At 45.0% G+C, this 14,507-nt stretch overlaps 1 long non-coding RNA gene across 4 annotated transcripts in view; it reads left to right on the plus strand.

Annotated features, from left to right (window-relative positions):
* LOC132463714 (uncharacterized) overlaps positions 1–14,501 on the plus strand; it is a 31,349-nt gene extending 16,848 nt beyond the window's left edge. Inside the window, exons 2-4 of one of the 4 annotated variants that reach the window (XR_009527116.1) lie at positions 675–794; positions 8,983–9,131; positions 12,757–14,501. This is a non-coding gene — a long non-coding RNA (uncharacterized LOC132463714). Of the gene's footprint in view, positions 1–674; positions 795–8,982; positions 10,384–12,756 lie in introns of those variants that run through there. The other 3 variants (XR_009527115.1, XR_009527114.1, XR_009527113.1) reach the window with 3 other exon arrangements.
* The last annotated feature ends 6 nt before the right edge of the window (positions 14,502–14,507 follow it).

Raw genomic sequence — 14,507 nt, forward strand, 5'->3', positions numbered from 1 at the left:
TTCATTGTTCCCCTCGGCCAGCAGCTCCGCTAGTCTAGACTAGACGAGGTGGCGGGTTTAATCGATGGATCTGAGGCAGGCTATCAAATGCCCGGGTTCAGTAGTTCACCGGTCGCGCTCTGTGGTCTGCGGCGGCTTATGCAGTGACTATTGTGTTGGAGCGCAAGCGCAGAGCTTTCTCAGGTGACTCTCGGGCTGGCCGTTGAAGGCTGAATAGAGGCTCCGCTCTTGGAAGTTTCCACTGATGTAAGTGATAGTCCTCTCTTCTGTCCTCCGGTTTCGGCCACAATAAAGGAGACCGGTCTGGAAGGGGAAGGGGAGGAGGAAGAGGTGGAGGAGAAGGAGGTGGAGGAGGTGGAGGAGGAGGGGGAGGCAAAATGTCTCTGTGCTGACAGAAAACGACACCGCGAGGGGGTGTAGTTCTTTGTCAGGCCTGACACACACGAGCACAACTGAGATTAAACATCACTCGGTGCTGAAACCATAAACCCCCACGACCCCGCAACCGCTCTCCGTCCGAACCCGTAACGAGGTCCAACTGAATAAACACAGATAAGCTAAGCTTTTTTCTTTTGAGCCTAACACCGTGCATCCTCTCCGTTCCGGTCCTGCCTTCTTTTTCATCCATCTTTTGCTGTGTGTTTACTCCTCCTGTGCCCCCCCTCCCGCCACAGTTTAATCAAAGTCTTGGATATTGCCCGCCCCGCAGTCATCCTGGGTCTACAGAGCCGGTCTCTTCTCTCGCTGTGTCCAATGACTTCCCGTCCTCTCACACACAGGAGACAGATGAAAAGGTAACTTGATAGGTCGTCGTGGTAGTCACCCACAACGACAGATTTAATCCTGTTTGTATTATGTTCCTTTTGGCCAAAGTGAAAAACAAATCACAGATAATTGTTGCCATTTGAGCCATTATTAAGGTTGTTCCGGTAAGGAAACCTCACGGGTTATACATTTATGTTGCCCTTCAAAAAATTACATTTCCTCAATAAATTCCCAATGAACATCATCAATGCCCCACGTCAGCCTCCTAACACCGTGACAAGAGTTTGGCCAGAATTGAAAAAGGAACGAACGACACAAGACCTTTGAGATCGGGACATTTCTAAACGATTGTGAGGTCAGCACAAGTGTGATTGGATGATTAGGAAACAATTACTATTGATAATGTCCCTTCGACGGGGAATTGCATGGTCAATTCTCTACACACCGACTCAAATGTGCCCTTAATTTGTGATGGCATTTATAACCAGCGGTATATGAACATCATCTCAGATCTCATGACCTTCTTCTTCCAGCCTGGCCAACGTGTGGGCCCAATAGACCTCTGAAGAATGAGTCCCGCCTCCAAGGCTCCGGTTCCCTCAGTCAAATGTCTATGGGAAATAACATTGGGGTTTTTGAACGATCGTACATAAAAAACTCTGTAGGTGGCGAAGAAGTAAAAGCTGCGTCACGTTTTGAACGACACACTTTTTCCATCTAGTTTCGACTGGGTTTTTGGATTGTCGGTGCCATTAAAGTAGCATTAATAATCGTTTACTACTTTAACGGCACCGACAATCCAATCACCCATTTTGTTATTTCCCGTAGACATTTGACAGAGGGAACCGGGAGCCTCGGAGGCGGGACTTATTCTTCAGAGGTCTATGGGACAATGCCACAAGTTTGTTGCCATTTTAACCCTCCACTGTCTACCGATGGCTGCTTCTCGAATCCGATTCGAGTCACTGGTACATTCCTAACTTGCAACCAATGGCTGTGGCTCACCCTTCACCCAGGACATGTTCAAACCATACACCCCTTCTATCCGCTGCGCTCTTTGAATGCTAAACAGCGTGCTACTCCCTCATTATGGGAGCTCTAGCTACCGCTCAACAAAATCGTGATTGTTTGCTATCCTGGCTTAACAATGGTGGAACGACATCAGGACAGCTGCGTCTCTGTAACCCATCTTTGCCATCTTTCTCATCTGTTCTTACTGAATACAGGCCCATGTAATAAATACAAAAATCAAACTAATGCTATCACTGGTTAAGCAGCACTTAAAGCAGTTCACTTAATTCATGAATGTTATTCACTCAAACGATTCGTATACTTTTTAGGTTGTATCTACATTGTTGAATGCGCTTATTATGGGGCGCTTTGGAAAAAAGCGTCAGCGTAATAAATGAAAGGTAAAGAATGTAATGAACCGTCAAGGCTGTGCAAAGATTGCCGGCCTGAGCATCTCTCTCTGTATTGTCCCAATATGTGACTGCTGTGAAACTAGTCTACTGTAGCCAAGAAGCACATTGAGTTTGTAAATTGCCACTGTCTTTCATGTCCCTCCCAAGGCGAAGGTAAAAGATCACTGGAATCACCCGACTATTATTCCTAGAGCCATTCAGATCATGCAATTTGTTTCCTAATTTTATTCTTTGAGAGTTAAATCATTGTTAGGCTGATATTACCAGTATGTCTCACCAACTGTCCTTGTCTACACATGAAATGTCTCTGCTATGGCTCTGGTATTGATAGATTCAACGAGGTGGTCTGTATATCATGTTTTCCTTTGAACCGGAGCGTCTCTCCCACCTCACTCTATTTACTCTCTATAGTTTGTTGGAATTGTCGCACTGGATATGAAATATAAAAAAATGTTTCAAGGGCAGCCCCGTTGGATTAAACATAAGCCTGTTTATACCGTTATCACGGCATGGCAGTCAGCGCCAGATTCAGTCAAGCATAGTTCCCTTCACGGATATTCCCGCACAGTGTGTCTGGAGTATGGAGCAGGGAACATGGCCTGAAAGGACTGCGTTGATGTAGTGCTTTTGTAGCCTGTGGCCAGGCAAAGCGCTTCACAATTAGTTCCCATCTCAATCACCCCTTCATACGCAGTCATTCGTACTCGGCGGGGTCAACAGTGCAAGGGAACGCCGACTGTCGGCTCCTCCGGAGCGATCCTATAGAGACCCTGCGGGATAAGGACACAGGGCTCTGGCCCTGAGTGGATTGTATCCAGGAGGTCTATCCACTCCCGCAATAGGTCGGAGGAAGTCAATTCCTATAGGCCGTGCCACAACCATAGAGGTATTATGCCAAGAAGCAGACTAGCATAGGCCTCGTAAGTATTTAACGTGCCCAAAAAAGTATTCTCAAAGCAGAAATGCTTGCGTTGTAAAAAAATTCACGACAAAAGCAGTGGACGCCATGCGATATAGACTCAGCGAGCCACAAAACCGTGTGGTGATGGTACGCCGTGAAAACGAACGTAACGGAGGCTAGTCGAGACCCAAACACTGCCCTAAAGGAACGGCTTGCCGTTGCACCGAATCCTGGGCCCTGTATACAAGAGGTACTGATGGCCCCCCCCCACTCCCCGAATTCCCCCTACCAGCCCCCTGCGCTGAATTGTTGACGGGGGGGGGGGGGGGGGGTAGAGAGCAATTGCTGACGGGGGGGGGGGGGGGGGGGGCCCTCTATTACACCTCTGGAGGTCCCTATTGCTTCAGCCGATCAGGGGGCTGCGTGACGTCCACCACCAACACTCAGAGCGGGTCGAGCCTGTTGTGAGGAAGAGAGCACACAGGAAAGAAAGGTGTGCTTGTCTGCCTAGGCGAGATCTTCAGGGAGTTTTATGGGAGGAGGAATGACGGCCAGAGAATGAACTCGATGAATAGTTTGGTATTTCATTTTTCCTTTGGATGCCTTTGTTGTATTATTGATATTGGCTGAAATGTTAAATCGAGAGTGTCCATTCTCATGAAGGAATTGAAACTGAATATAAACAGCCTCAATCCCACTGAACCAATCTGTGGTATTTAGATGTCTCCAACACTATATATATATATATTATAGCATTTCTTGGGAGTGAATACTGAATGAGTGAGTGTTTGAGGTCAGGAAAGAGAATAACCGTAAACACATTTTTGACTGAAAAGCGTAATGTGATGAAACATTCATTTCAATCCTTGTCCTTAAGCACTCTGATTAAATGGATTCACCCTCTGGACATAGAAACCCTCCTGCAAATCCAGTGCTACCAAAGTGTTGTTGATTCTTCAAGCAATGTGACCCTTGTTCAGTGTGGAACGAGAGCAAGTGCCTCGAAAACTTGACTCTTGATTAATATTAAATGCATGTTGACAGGGAAAGTGATTAAAGGTTGGTGACTCCTGGCTGAAAGACCCTGGCTCCTTTTTCCTTCATTACCTCTGTATTTGTATTCACTGCAAGACATTTCTGAACTTCAATCTCACCAACTGACAGGGTCAGGTAGAGCCAGCGTAATGGTGTATTATGAAAGGAAAAGTGTAGGCCTTGTTACAGTTAGAGTTGGACTCTGTAATGAAAGCATCATTAGAATTCAGAACGCTATATTAGAGATGCCATTACTGGCCACATTTCATGGTCTGAACTTCTCATTTAAAGACAACTAATGGAGTGCAGATGCAGATGTCTCATGATCTCAGTGGTCTGTGTGTGCGTGTGCGTGTGTATGTGTCTGTCTGTCTATGTTTGCGTGTGCGTGTGTGTGTGTGTGTGTGCGCGTGTGTTAGGGGTACATCACAGCAAGTGCATCCAAGTTTAAGTGCAAACTACAGAAGCCAACAGACTGTGCACGCAAGGGTCTTTCGGCTAATTGCATGACGACCAGAAATAAACATCTTTCTTTTTTTGGGGGGATTACCCAAAAGCAATGGTCTTTACCGGATATTCCCCATATAATTATATTCAGCCACTTAAATGTAGGTACCCCCCCCTAGCCTAAAAGAGCCAGGCTTTCATTTCAGGAGGATTCCCACGGTGACATAGTGCCAAGGACCAGAAGAGGCTGAGACTAGATATCCCCTGCCAAGCAAGGAGCCAGCAACCCTCACACTGCTTCACCGCCTGAGCCAAAGCAATCCCCTTGAACCCTCACCCAGCGCGCGTACATTGAGTTAAGGAGTGCACACGGGAGTGTCCCCACCCCGAATTAGACCATTTATTAAACAGATGGGTGTGCAGTTACATTTGACGGAAGGGCCCCTTCCCCCGGGGTGAGTCAACAATGAATCCAAGCAATGCGATGCTGCCAACCTGCTGGGAGCCTCCACGAACCACCACGCACCACGTTGCATAAATCTCAGATTCACGTTATAAATCAAGACGACATCCAGACAACTGAACAATAAGCGGAGCGGCTTGGTGCGGCGGGGCCGTACACCGCATAACTGAGCCCCTGCTGATGGCCACAGAGACGTTCCGTTATGAACTGAGCGACTATCATAAAAAACGCCCTAATGACGCTTGAATGAGATTGGAAGACGACAGCGACGGCATGAATCATAAACAGTTCGTGATGAATAGCTTAATAACCAAAGCACACAAACATACACCAAATACCGTCGAACCAAAGGGATTAAAACCTGAGATTCTTTCAGCCCTCGCTGATGGTAGGGACGGCTGTAGATAGAAGTGTTAATGAAGGTCACTCGTCAAGACCGGCGAGCTGTGGTGGTCTTCGTCGACGGGTGGCCCTCATGGTGACTACATCAAGCATGCTCTTGGGTCATCCTGTGATATTGATATGAAGCCCCCCCCCCGCCCTCCTCCTCTCCCCAGGATCCATGACCTAATTGAACACATCCGAGTCGTGCGGAAGCATCAGATGGCTGAGCAGGGCTTCACAGACACAGGAGAAGCTAATGATTCCTGGGCCCCTGACGTCTTTGAGGTCTGCCAAGCGGGCTGGGGGTGTCTGGTCGATTCGCTCCGCAGCGAGGTGTCCTGCCTTCCTGCCTGGGGATTAGTTGCTCGAACGTGTGGGGCTGCAGTTTGATGTTCATGGACCCTCGGCAAAATAGCGTTTCCTGATCACCGTTCAGGGGTAAAATTGTTTACGGGACCTCAATTATAATTCTGTTGTTCAGATCCCGGCAAGAAGTGTGGTATAAGGTACAGCTTGTTCATTTGTCTTTTTCTTTCTTCACTAGCGTACTGCATTATCTTGCATATTCATAATTGCAAGGTGTAAGATTCAGCCCCTCCCAGTTACTAGGCGGGAGACTTTCCGAATTCCAAAAACAGACAGTGTTCCGTCCACTCTGATTGGCTGTGCTAATGTGTGGCATGAACTAGGGTAGGCTGGCTGGCTGGATAGCGTGGGTGGGAGGGGTTTTGGGAGTGTCAATAGCACGATTATGAAGATCACATCCGGAAGGAAAAAAATCCCTTGCAGCATTTTTTCCAGTCTGCTGAAATCAGGATGTGATTTTATTGATAACATTTTTGAAATCACTATCGATCAGCATTCCCTCCAGATATGTCCAAGTTGTTTATAGCTAGGAGCAAGTGGAGATGTTACTGAAGGCGACGTAGCTCTCCATCACTATCCTATAATTTGAGCCACTGGCAATTACCCTCGTCTCCCACTAATCTGATTAATCGCCAGTGGATATAATTGCTTCCAGACGTTAATTTGTAGAGATGCGGCTACGGAAGAGGATTGAGGCATCAGAGGATCAAAAAATTTATATTGATTGAGAGCGTCGCAAATGTATTTGAAATCAAATCCTTTAATTAAGTTCTTCAGCAATTGATCAGAGGGCAATACTGACGCCAACAAATTAGACTCTACATCACTTGTTGACCTATGTTACAGTTTAAATATTCAACGTTCAGATGAAGATTTATAAATAGAAGTAGGTCCTTCAAAATATGCACAGTAACGTCATTTTAATTTAGAAAGTGACTAAAGTTCCAAAACTGTCCTCCTCTTATCACTTCTCCACTTTAATTTAACCAGCCATTTATGTCCGCTTGGTTTGTTTAATTTCAGCAGTGGAATGGAGGTGGCGATAAGCTAATTCAATTTAGCGCTTTCAGAAAAGGGATCAGACTAAAGTCTATAGTCTGGCCCACAGGACATAGTTAGGCCCACAGGAATACAGTTGTGCCATGAAATCTGAAAGTTTTAACACCAATCACTTTCATCATAAATATTCATCATGTATATATATGGCCTGTAAATCACTTTGAGACTGTAACTGTGATTAAGTGCGAAGCAAATAACATTTACTTGACTTGACTTGATTTCACTCTAGGCTCAGTATTTAAAGACATTTCCGTGTTGTCTGAGAAATCCACAGTCCAGCTCCGACAAGTCAATCCGTTTTGATTCTCATCTTTTCCATGGTTTTCACAATTGTTATTTACTTGCATGAATAAATAAATCATCAAATAAGTGCAAGTCATATTGAGCTGCTTTCAGGGGTTTGAATAAATAGGTATGTGTTGTGTACATCTTTGGCTATGTGTGGGTGTTTTTTCCCTATATTTTCTTCAATTGAATATCTATAAATATAGCTCACATACATCTGTGTGTGTCTGTGTTTGTGACGGTAGTTCATCCGCCCACATTCCAGACTCTTGTTACAAACGCAAACAACACGTCCATCAGTAGGATCCAGACTGTGGCTCCTCTCCCCTCATCCCCAGGTCCGCCAGGGCTAATCAAAGCTCCTTTTCTCTCTGGGGCTTCGTATTGGACGCTGTGTATAGCACAGTGGCTCTTCTGTGTCTGGAGGCCCATGAACAGAATCCTCAAGTAACGAATTAACACTCCGGTAAATAATTAAATAACACACTCAGACCCGCCGACCACTGCAATCTTTTCCGAATCTTTCCTGCGGGGGATATATATCGAAATGCCTTCTCCTCTTCTCTTCCCTCGCCAGGGTTATTCTTGTGTCCGACTGAAATGACAGCAGTAGAGAAATTTTCAAAGACACGCTGGAGCATTAGTCAAGCTGTTAGCATAATTTCCTTGGCAGATAGCGCTCTCTTTCATCTGTCAGGGTGCTCTTGTGACTTCCTGATTATCGGGACATTAACATAAAAAAATCCATCATGTTATTTTGCCATTGAATTGAGACCTTTCATTCCAGCATGGGTAGAGAGAGACATCAAACATGTGCCAGTGTACTTTCAACAAAAGGCCCACATTGCGGGGAAGGAATTTACATCATAACTCCTGGTTCCTATTGATCTTGGGACATTGGCGTAATTTAATATATTGTAGGAATTCTTACATGGGTGTCTACGTTTTTTCAGACTCCGTTTGTATGACATGTTAATTTGTCCACCATTTTCAAAAGGCATGTCATCCATTGGTTGGTACATTCATGTTTAGACGGTGGTGATTGCAAGACTCAAGAGTCTCACAAAATCTAATAATAATCAAATGACAAATTTCAGGGGCTGGTGTAGTCAAGGATTTTGGAACCCCTTTGTCGCAAAGCAGCATTATATACAACTAAACAAGCTTTCAACCTTCTTTTAATGACATTCTAATGGACAACGATGTTGAACCCTAAACATTAATGGACATGGGGTTTAATCAAAAGGTTGACATGCCTTTCCCGCCAAATAAACGACAACATTCCACTTGCAGTAATGCCCACATGTTGTGTCTGCTGGCACCTCCTATAATGAACTTTTGTCCTTATAGCTCATTTAATTGTGTGTTCCTTCACAACGCCTTGAACCTACCCAGGTTCAAGGTGTTGCTTGTACTAAAAGGTTGCCAGGTATGGTATTTTTAAGGCTATGAAAAACACAATCACACACACACACACACACACACACACACACACACACACACACACACACACACACACACACACACACACACACACACACACACACACACACACACAATCACACACACACACACACACACACACACACACACACACACACACACACACACACACACACACACACACACACACACACACACACACACACAAAGCCTATCAAACACACAAAGGTATATGTGATAGGCTGTATTAGTCAGCATCATGAATTACGGAGCCATTGTCTGATTTCACTGGACCTGCCTCTACCACCACAATGGTTAATTTGCTCCAACAAGACGAATTAGTGTTTGTGTGTTTTTTGTCCCAAGCAGACAAATAACTCTGCCATTAACTTCAGCCTTCCGATGCACAGGGCTCTCTGGAATCACTCGAGCAGTCTTCAATCCTTCTTCGAGGCAGACAGACACCAGCGGAGATGAGAGTGTAGGAGGTGGTGGTTAGAGGACGTGATGAGACGTTGCACCTCTTCTGTCAGAGAAACACGTTCCCTGCCCATCAAAGGTACGTATCATGAGGAATGCAGATTCCAGCCGTCTGGCTGTCTGTGTGGGCGCGAGCCGGTACTGTCAGGCTAGAGGGGGAATCAGAGAGAGAGGATTGTGGATTGTATTGTACATGGAAGCTATTGTGTATTAATTGGAAAACAGCATGGAAGGAAACATGAAAGAGAAATGTCAAACTGCAAAACCTGACATTGGTGCAACAGGATAGACACGAAACGGCGCAGGATTGTCAGAGCGTCTGACGGGCCGGACGGGTTTTGTAGCAATTATATGATCCTACGTGAAGTGGGAAGACCACCCTCACAACCCTCTGACTAATGATGTTTCGTGGGATACTCCTCCTACTCCACCCCCAAAGCAAAACCAACGCATAATTCAACGGCTTCCAGCCGCAGCCCATCGAGAAACAGGGTCTGTAGCTGCTCAGGCGTTGTAGCTAACCCCATCGTACAACGTATCCGTTTGTGGAGGTGCTTCTTATTTTAAACCCTTCATGCCATGTATAGACCCTACGTGCGGCTGACACGATCGACTCGGAGAAGACTGGAGAGACGCAAACAAACCAACACTCTCTCTCCGCCACCAGTGCACCCTGACCTTCGACGGCTGCGCGACCTTAGCGATTCGACACGCTTCCCTTCGATTGGCGCCGGTCCTCCGACGGGTTTCAGCTCCCTTTGTCACATATCAGCCTTCAGGCGGAGGGCGAGACCAAAGGATTGGATTTACGTCTCGGGGACGGGGTTGTGCCTCTCAGATTAGTGTGTTTTAAGAAAGGTCAAGGCTAAAGAGGACGGTTAAAAAGGAAGACGTGATTCCCCTCTGGTGTCGTCAAGGGGGACAGGAAGTTGGGACTACACCCGGGATTTGGTGTTGGTGCTTCCCGTGAGGGTTTGCTGTGGCACATAGACACGCGCACGCACACGCACACACACACACACACACACACACACACACACACACACACACACAGACACAGACACACACACACACACACACACACACACACACACACACACACACACACACACACACAGTCTTCCAACACATTTTACCACACTCCCACATCCCAACGTTTTCTCCTCTCATCTCCTCCCATACATTTCCTTTCGTCTCCTCTCTCACTCTCATCTTGCACACACTAGCACACACACACACACACACACACACACACACACACACACACACACACACACACACACACACACACACACACACACACACACACACGCGCACACACACACACACACGCACAGGTTTCCATTTCAGCTGTTAGATTTCAGGACTGAGCTTCCAGCCTCAAAGCTTCTGAAACCTCGTCTCATCACAGTGCGGTTGGCGTTTAGCATCAAGAAAGAGGAGAACCACGGCCGCCTTCCCCTCAGTCGCTCTGTGTTCCCCTCACAGAGCGACTCAATTACGTCGGTAAGATTGGAGGTTATGGAGGGCTGAGTGACAGCCGAGTTGGATAATTGCTGCGTGTTAGTAAAGGCTTATGATGGCAGCCTTAACGAGATGTTAATTATTCCGGTAGTTAGCAGGCAGGCCCCTCTTCGGTCGTGCCCCTCTTCGTATTTTAAATGTAGTCTCCCTCTCCGACCTTGGTATTCCAGTCATCGGGGACTCGGGGACGGTGGGGAAGCGGTGCTAATCGCGGGGTTCGTTAGGGTATAGGGCGGCGCGGCGGGGAGAGGACAGCGCCACGCCGGTTTCACGCCGGTTTCACGCCGGTGACATCACCGATTCCATGTCCAGCCCCGCTGACGACACGACCGGAAGTCGGGATCTAACAAGCCTCTGGGGGACGGGCCGTGTGCATCCTCCTATAGAATAGTTAGGTCTAAGCCTGAGCCTGCGCTCCCTGTTTGAGCAGCAGCGTTAGCTATAGCTTCCAGCCTGTCGCTCAACACGTTTTTTGTTTTTTTTAATTTCGCCTAATCTGCTCATTTATTCTTTTACTAATCTATTATTTTATTGTATGACAATGTTTCTATGTGAAGCACTTTGAGTCTGCCTCGTGTATGAAAAGTGCTATATAAATGAAGATGCCTTGCCTTGCCTACCTATAGAACTTTTGAGTAGGTGGGCTATAGGGAGTTTGGTCGAGCTCAGCCTTTTATGACTTTGTCCAACGTGATCGTTCTCAAGGTTCTTTTGCTTGCGTTTCGGGTGTGGAGGGTTTATGCTTGGACAGCCATTTTAGTGAGTCAATGAGGGAACAGGTTACCAAACGGAAGAGAACTTTCTTACTTCCAATTTGTAGTTTTCTGGACAGCATCGCAGACAAGTTAAACATGTGGAAAGGGTTTGGTTTTACTAACAAGTTCTCAAAATCCCTGAATGTAACTTCTGATATTTTGGAACATAGTGGGTGTTTGTAGCAGCTTAGGTGTTGAACTTTGAATCCAGTTTATTCAGCTGAATTGAAGAAAGAAATCGTGTGTTAAAAATGTTGTCGTACAAAAATCCCAGACTGAGTTGTTTTCCTACTGGCAGCTTCCTTTGCATTTCAGGTATAAAGCTTTTAACTTACAAAAGTGCAGAAATAACCATATTCATATCCAACCTACACAAGGCTATTCAATTTCTCTATCATGTGGCAAAGGAAAAATAATAAACCATGGAGAGTTACAACAGCAGCCACCTTCTTGTATGTATGAGTATGAGTTCTCAGCAACCATAAAATAAGGGATTGTCAAGATATAACATTTGAAATTATGAAGTAATTTACACATCTAAGAAATGCTTAATTTCGGTGCTGTGAGTCGGCCTAAATAAACAAATATTGTAAAAAAAGAATACAAAAACTATTCTTTAACATTGTAGTGTTGATAGAATCTCTTCCTACATCCCTCCAGATATCTATTCAAATCTCCCTCTCACCCATAGTCTGTTCATTCAATTATTTTAATCAACCTTTTTCAACCAGACGAGTCTCACAGAGATTAAAATCCCTTTCCCAATGCCGACCCAGCCAAGAAAGCAGCAAAAACATAGAGATTTAAAGACAAGGAACACAGTTAAAAGAAACGAGTTCTCAAATAAACATTCAACTCAGGACACAGAAGTGCTAGTTATCATGCAGACACGTCTGAGATCGAGCTGATTCAGTGGAGCTGTGCTTCTGAAACACTTCAATGAGTGTTTAATTACGATTGCCGTCTTAAACAATGACAGCCGCTTATGTGCAACCATATCATTTATGTAGATAATATTCATTAGCCGAAATCTTTATCTAATAAGATAATATTTCTGAAGGGTTCTTTTTTTTCTCCTGAAATAGCTGATTATCCATTGAAACACCGGGAATTTTAAATATCAAATTAGTATTTAGATTATTGCCGATGCATGTTAATTAAAACAAACAAGTGCTCTGAATTGTAAATGTGATCATGGATGAACGGTGAATTTTGAAGATTTTGTCATCGTTAAAAAGTAAAACCATAAAGAGGACACGATTACAACTAGAAAAATAGCAATGGAAATGCAAGAGAACCATCAATGGATTTTTCCTTATTCTTCTTTAGATAATGGTTCAAATCCCAACATTTTAAACTCTCCTTTCCGCTCCTCTCATCTGCTCTCTCCTCTCCACTCCTCGCTGTGTATTTCATCCATAACAGATCATTGCGTGTGATGGATCCATGAGGGGAAGTACAATATTAACCTGTTGAACTCTAAACCACTGAAGCTTCGTCCCGTTTCAGTCATCAGAGTCACCATTACTGTGTAAATGTCTGTGCACGTCCTCGTTGTGTTAGCGGTGGTGAACGCATTGTGAATGGCGCATTAAAATATATTCAACCATGTATTACTAATTATACTTTCATTCATTACTAAGATATTCATGAACAGTATATTAATGTAAAGCTATTACACAATAATGGCTTCCTGGCCCCCTGAGACGAACGATTTGAATACTTGCCTTAGATCAATAACTGCCTCAACTAATCAAGGTTTATGATGTAATTAACGTAGCCCTCCTGTTTCTCACTTCTCCAGAGAGTATGAGGACTTGTAAAGATTCAGTCGGAGTAGATGCTATTAAATATCTATTCTAGTCTACATATGGAGTTGGGGACATGCAGACCACAAACCAATGATTTTTTTCTCCTTCTCTTTTTTGTTGTTTTTACTCTAAAATGTTTTACTCTGTAGTTCAATTAATATTGGCCTATTGGGGGTTTGATGTATAATTTACTGATTTCTGTAATAAATGCGGGCTGTGAAGGGATTTTGTTCAACTAAACGAAAGTAGGAAACATCGCCTTCTCTGAAATTGCACAATTACAAGGAAATGCCCTGGTGTTCACATGTATATGCAGACAATAATGTTTGGGAAATCGATTTTTCTGTTTAGTGGAATGCAGCTGTGTGTAAAATGTAGTACATTGAGCAGTTGTAGAAAATTAAAATAGCAATCATGCAAAACACTGGTCTCAGACATGAATATGTATGTGTGTGCATGCGTGCGTGCATCTACACGTGTGTGTGTGCGTGTGTGTGTGTGTTTGGTGCACTCTGTACACTTTGTGTATGTGTGTGTGTGTGTGTGTGTGTGTGTGTGCGTGTGTGTGCGTGTGTGTGTGTGTGTGTGTGTGTGTGTGTGTGTGTGTGTGTGTGTGTGTGTGTGTGTGTGTGTGTGTGTGTGTGTGTGTGAGTATGCTTGCATTTATTCCAACAATGTTCACACGCTCAAAAAGTAATAAAAGCTTTTTTTAATCTTTTATTTTCTAGAAAGGACACAGCTGGACCGACTTATATCAAAATGTCAACCACGAAAACGCTTTGTGACATTTTGATGGCTGGCGGCGAAACGAAGAGAGAGAACTACACCTTTAAGAAGCCAAAACCCTGTAGTATCAAATTAGACTATGACCTTTCGGAGGCGATAAGGGAAACTCTTTTTGGGGGGGGAGGGAGCAGTTTGATCCTGCAGCTTCAGCCCCTGGGTTCAACCTTAGCCTCTGTGTCCACACTGACCCTGGAGACAGAGCTGCTCTACCAGGTGGACATCAGACATGAATCTTGTTTGCCGTCTCATTTATCTTAGCGAGGGGGTGGTCACGATGGGGGTACTAGCGATGGGGGTGTTGGTCCAGGCGGTTTGCTGATGAAATGGATGTTGGTGAAGAGCACATAGGCCGGGATAATGGGGGAAAACACTGAGGTCAGAGTTTGTACGAGAATAGTTTTGCCCAGGAAATGTAGAAAATGAAGGACGTAACGAACCTGTCTGTCTGTCCGTCTCCAGTGGCATAGGCCATGCGGCAGGTAATGGATGTTTGCAAAGGAATATCAACTTTGATGAATTCTACAGACAGACGGCTGGGGACGGACGGACAGACAGACAGACAGATTGGAGAGAGTGAAA

This window comes from Gadus macrocephalus, chromosome 8, assembly GCF_031168955.1.
Source record: "Gadus macrocephalus chromosome 8, ASM3116895v1".
Taxonomy (NCBI): domain Eukaryota; kingdom Metazoa; phylum Chordata; class Actinopteri; order Gadiformes; family Gadidae; genus Gadus; species Gadus macrocephalus.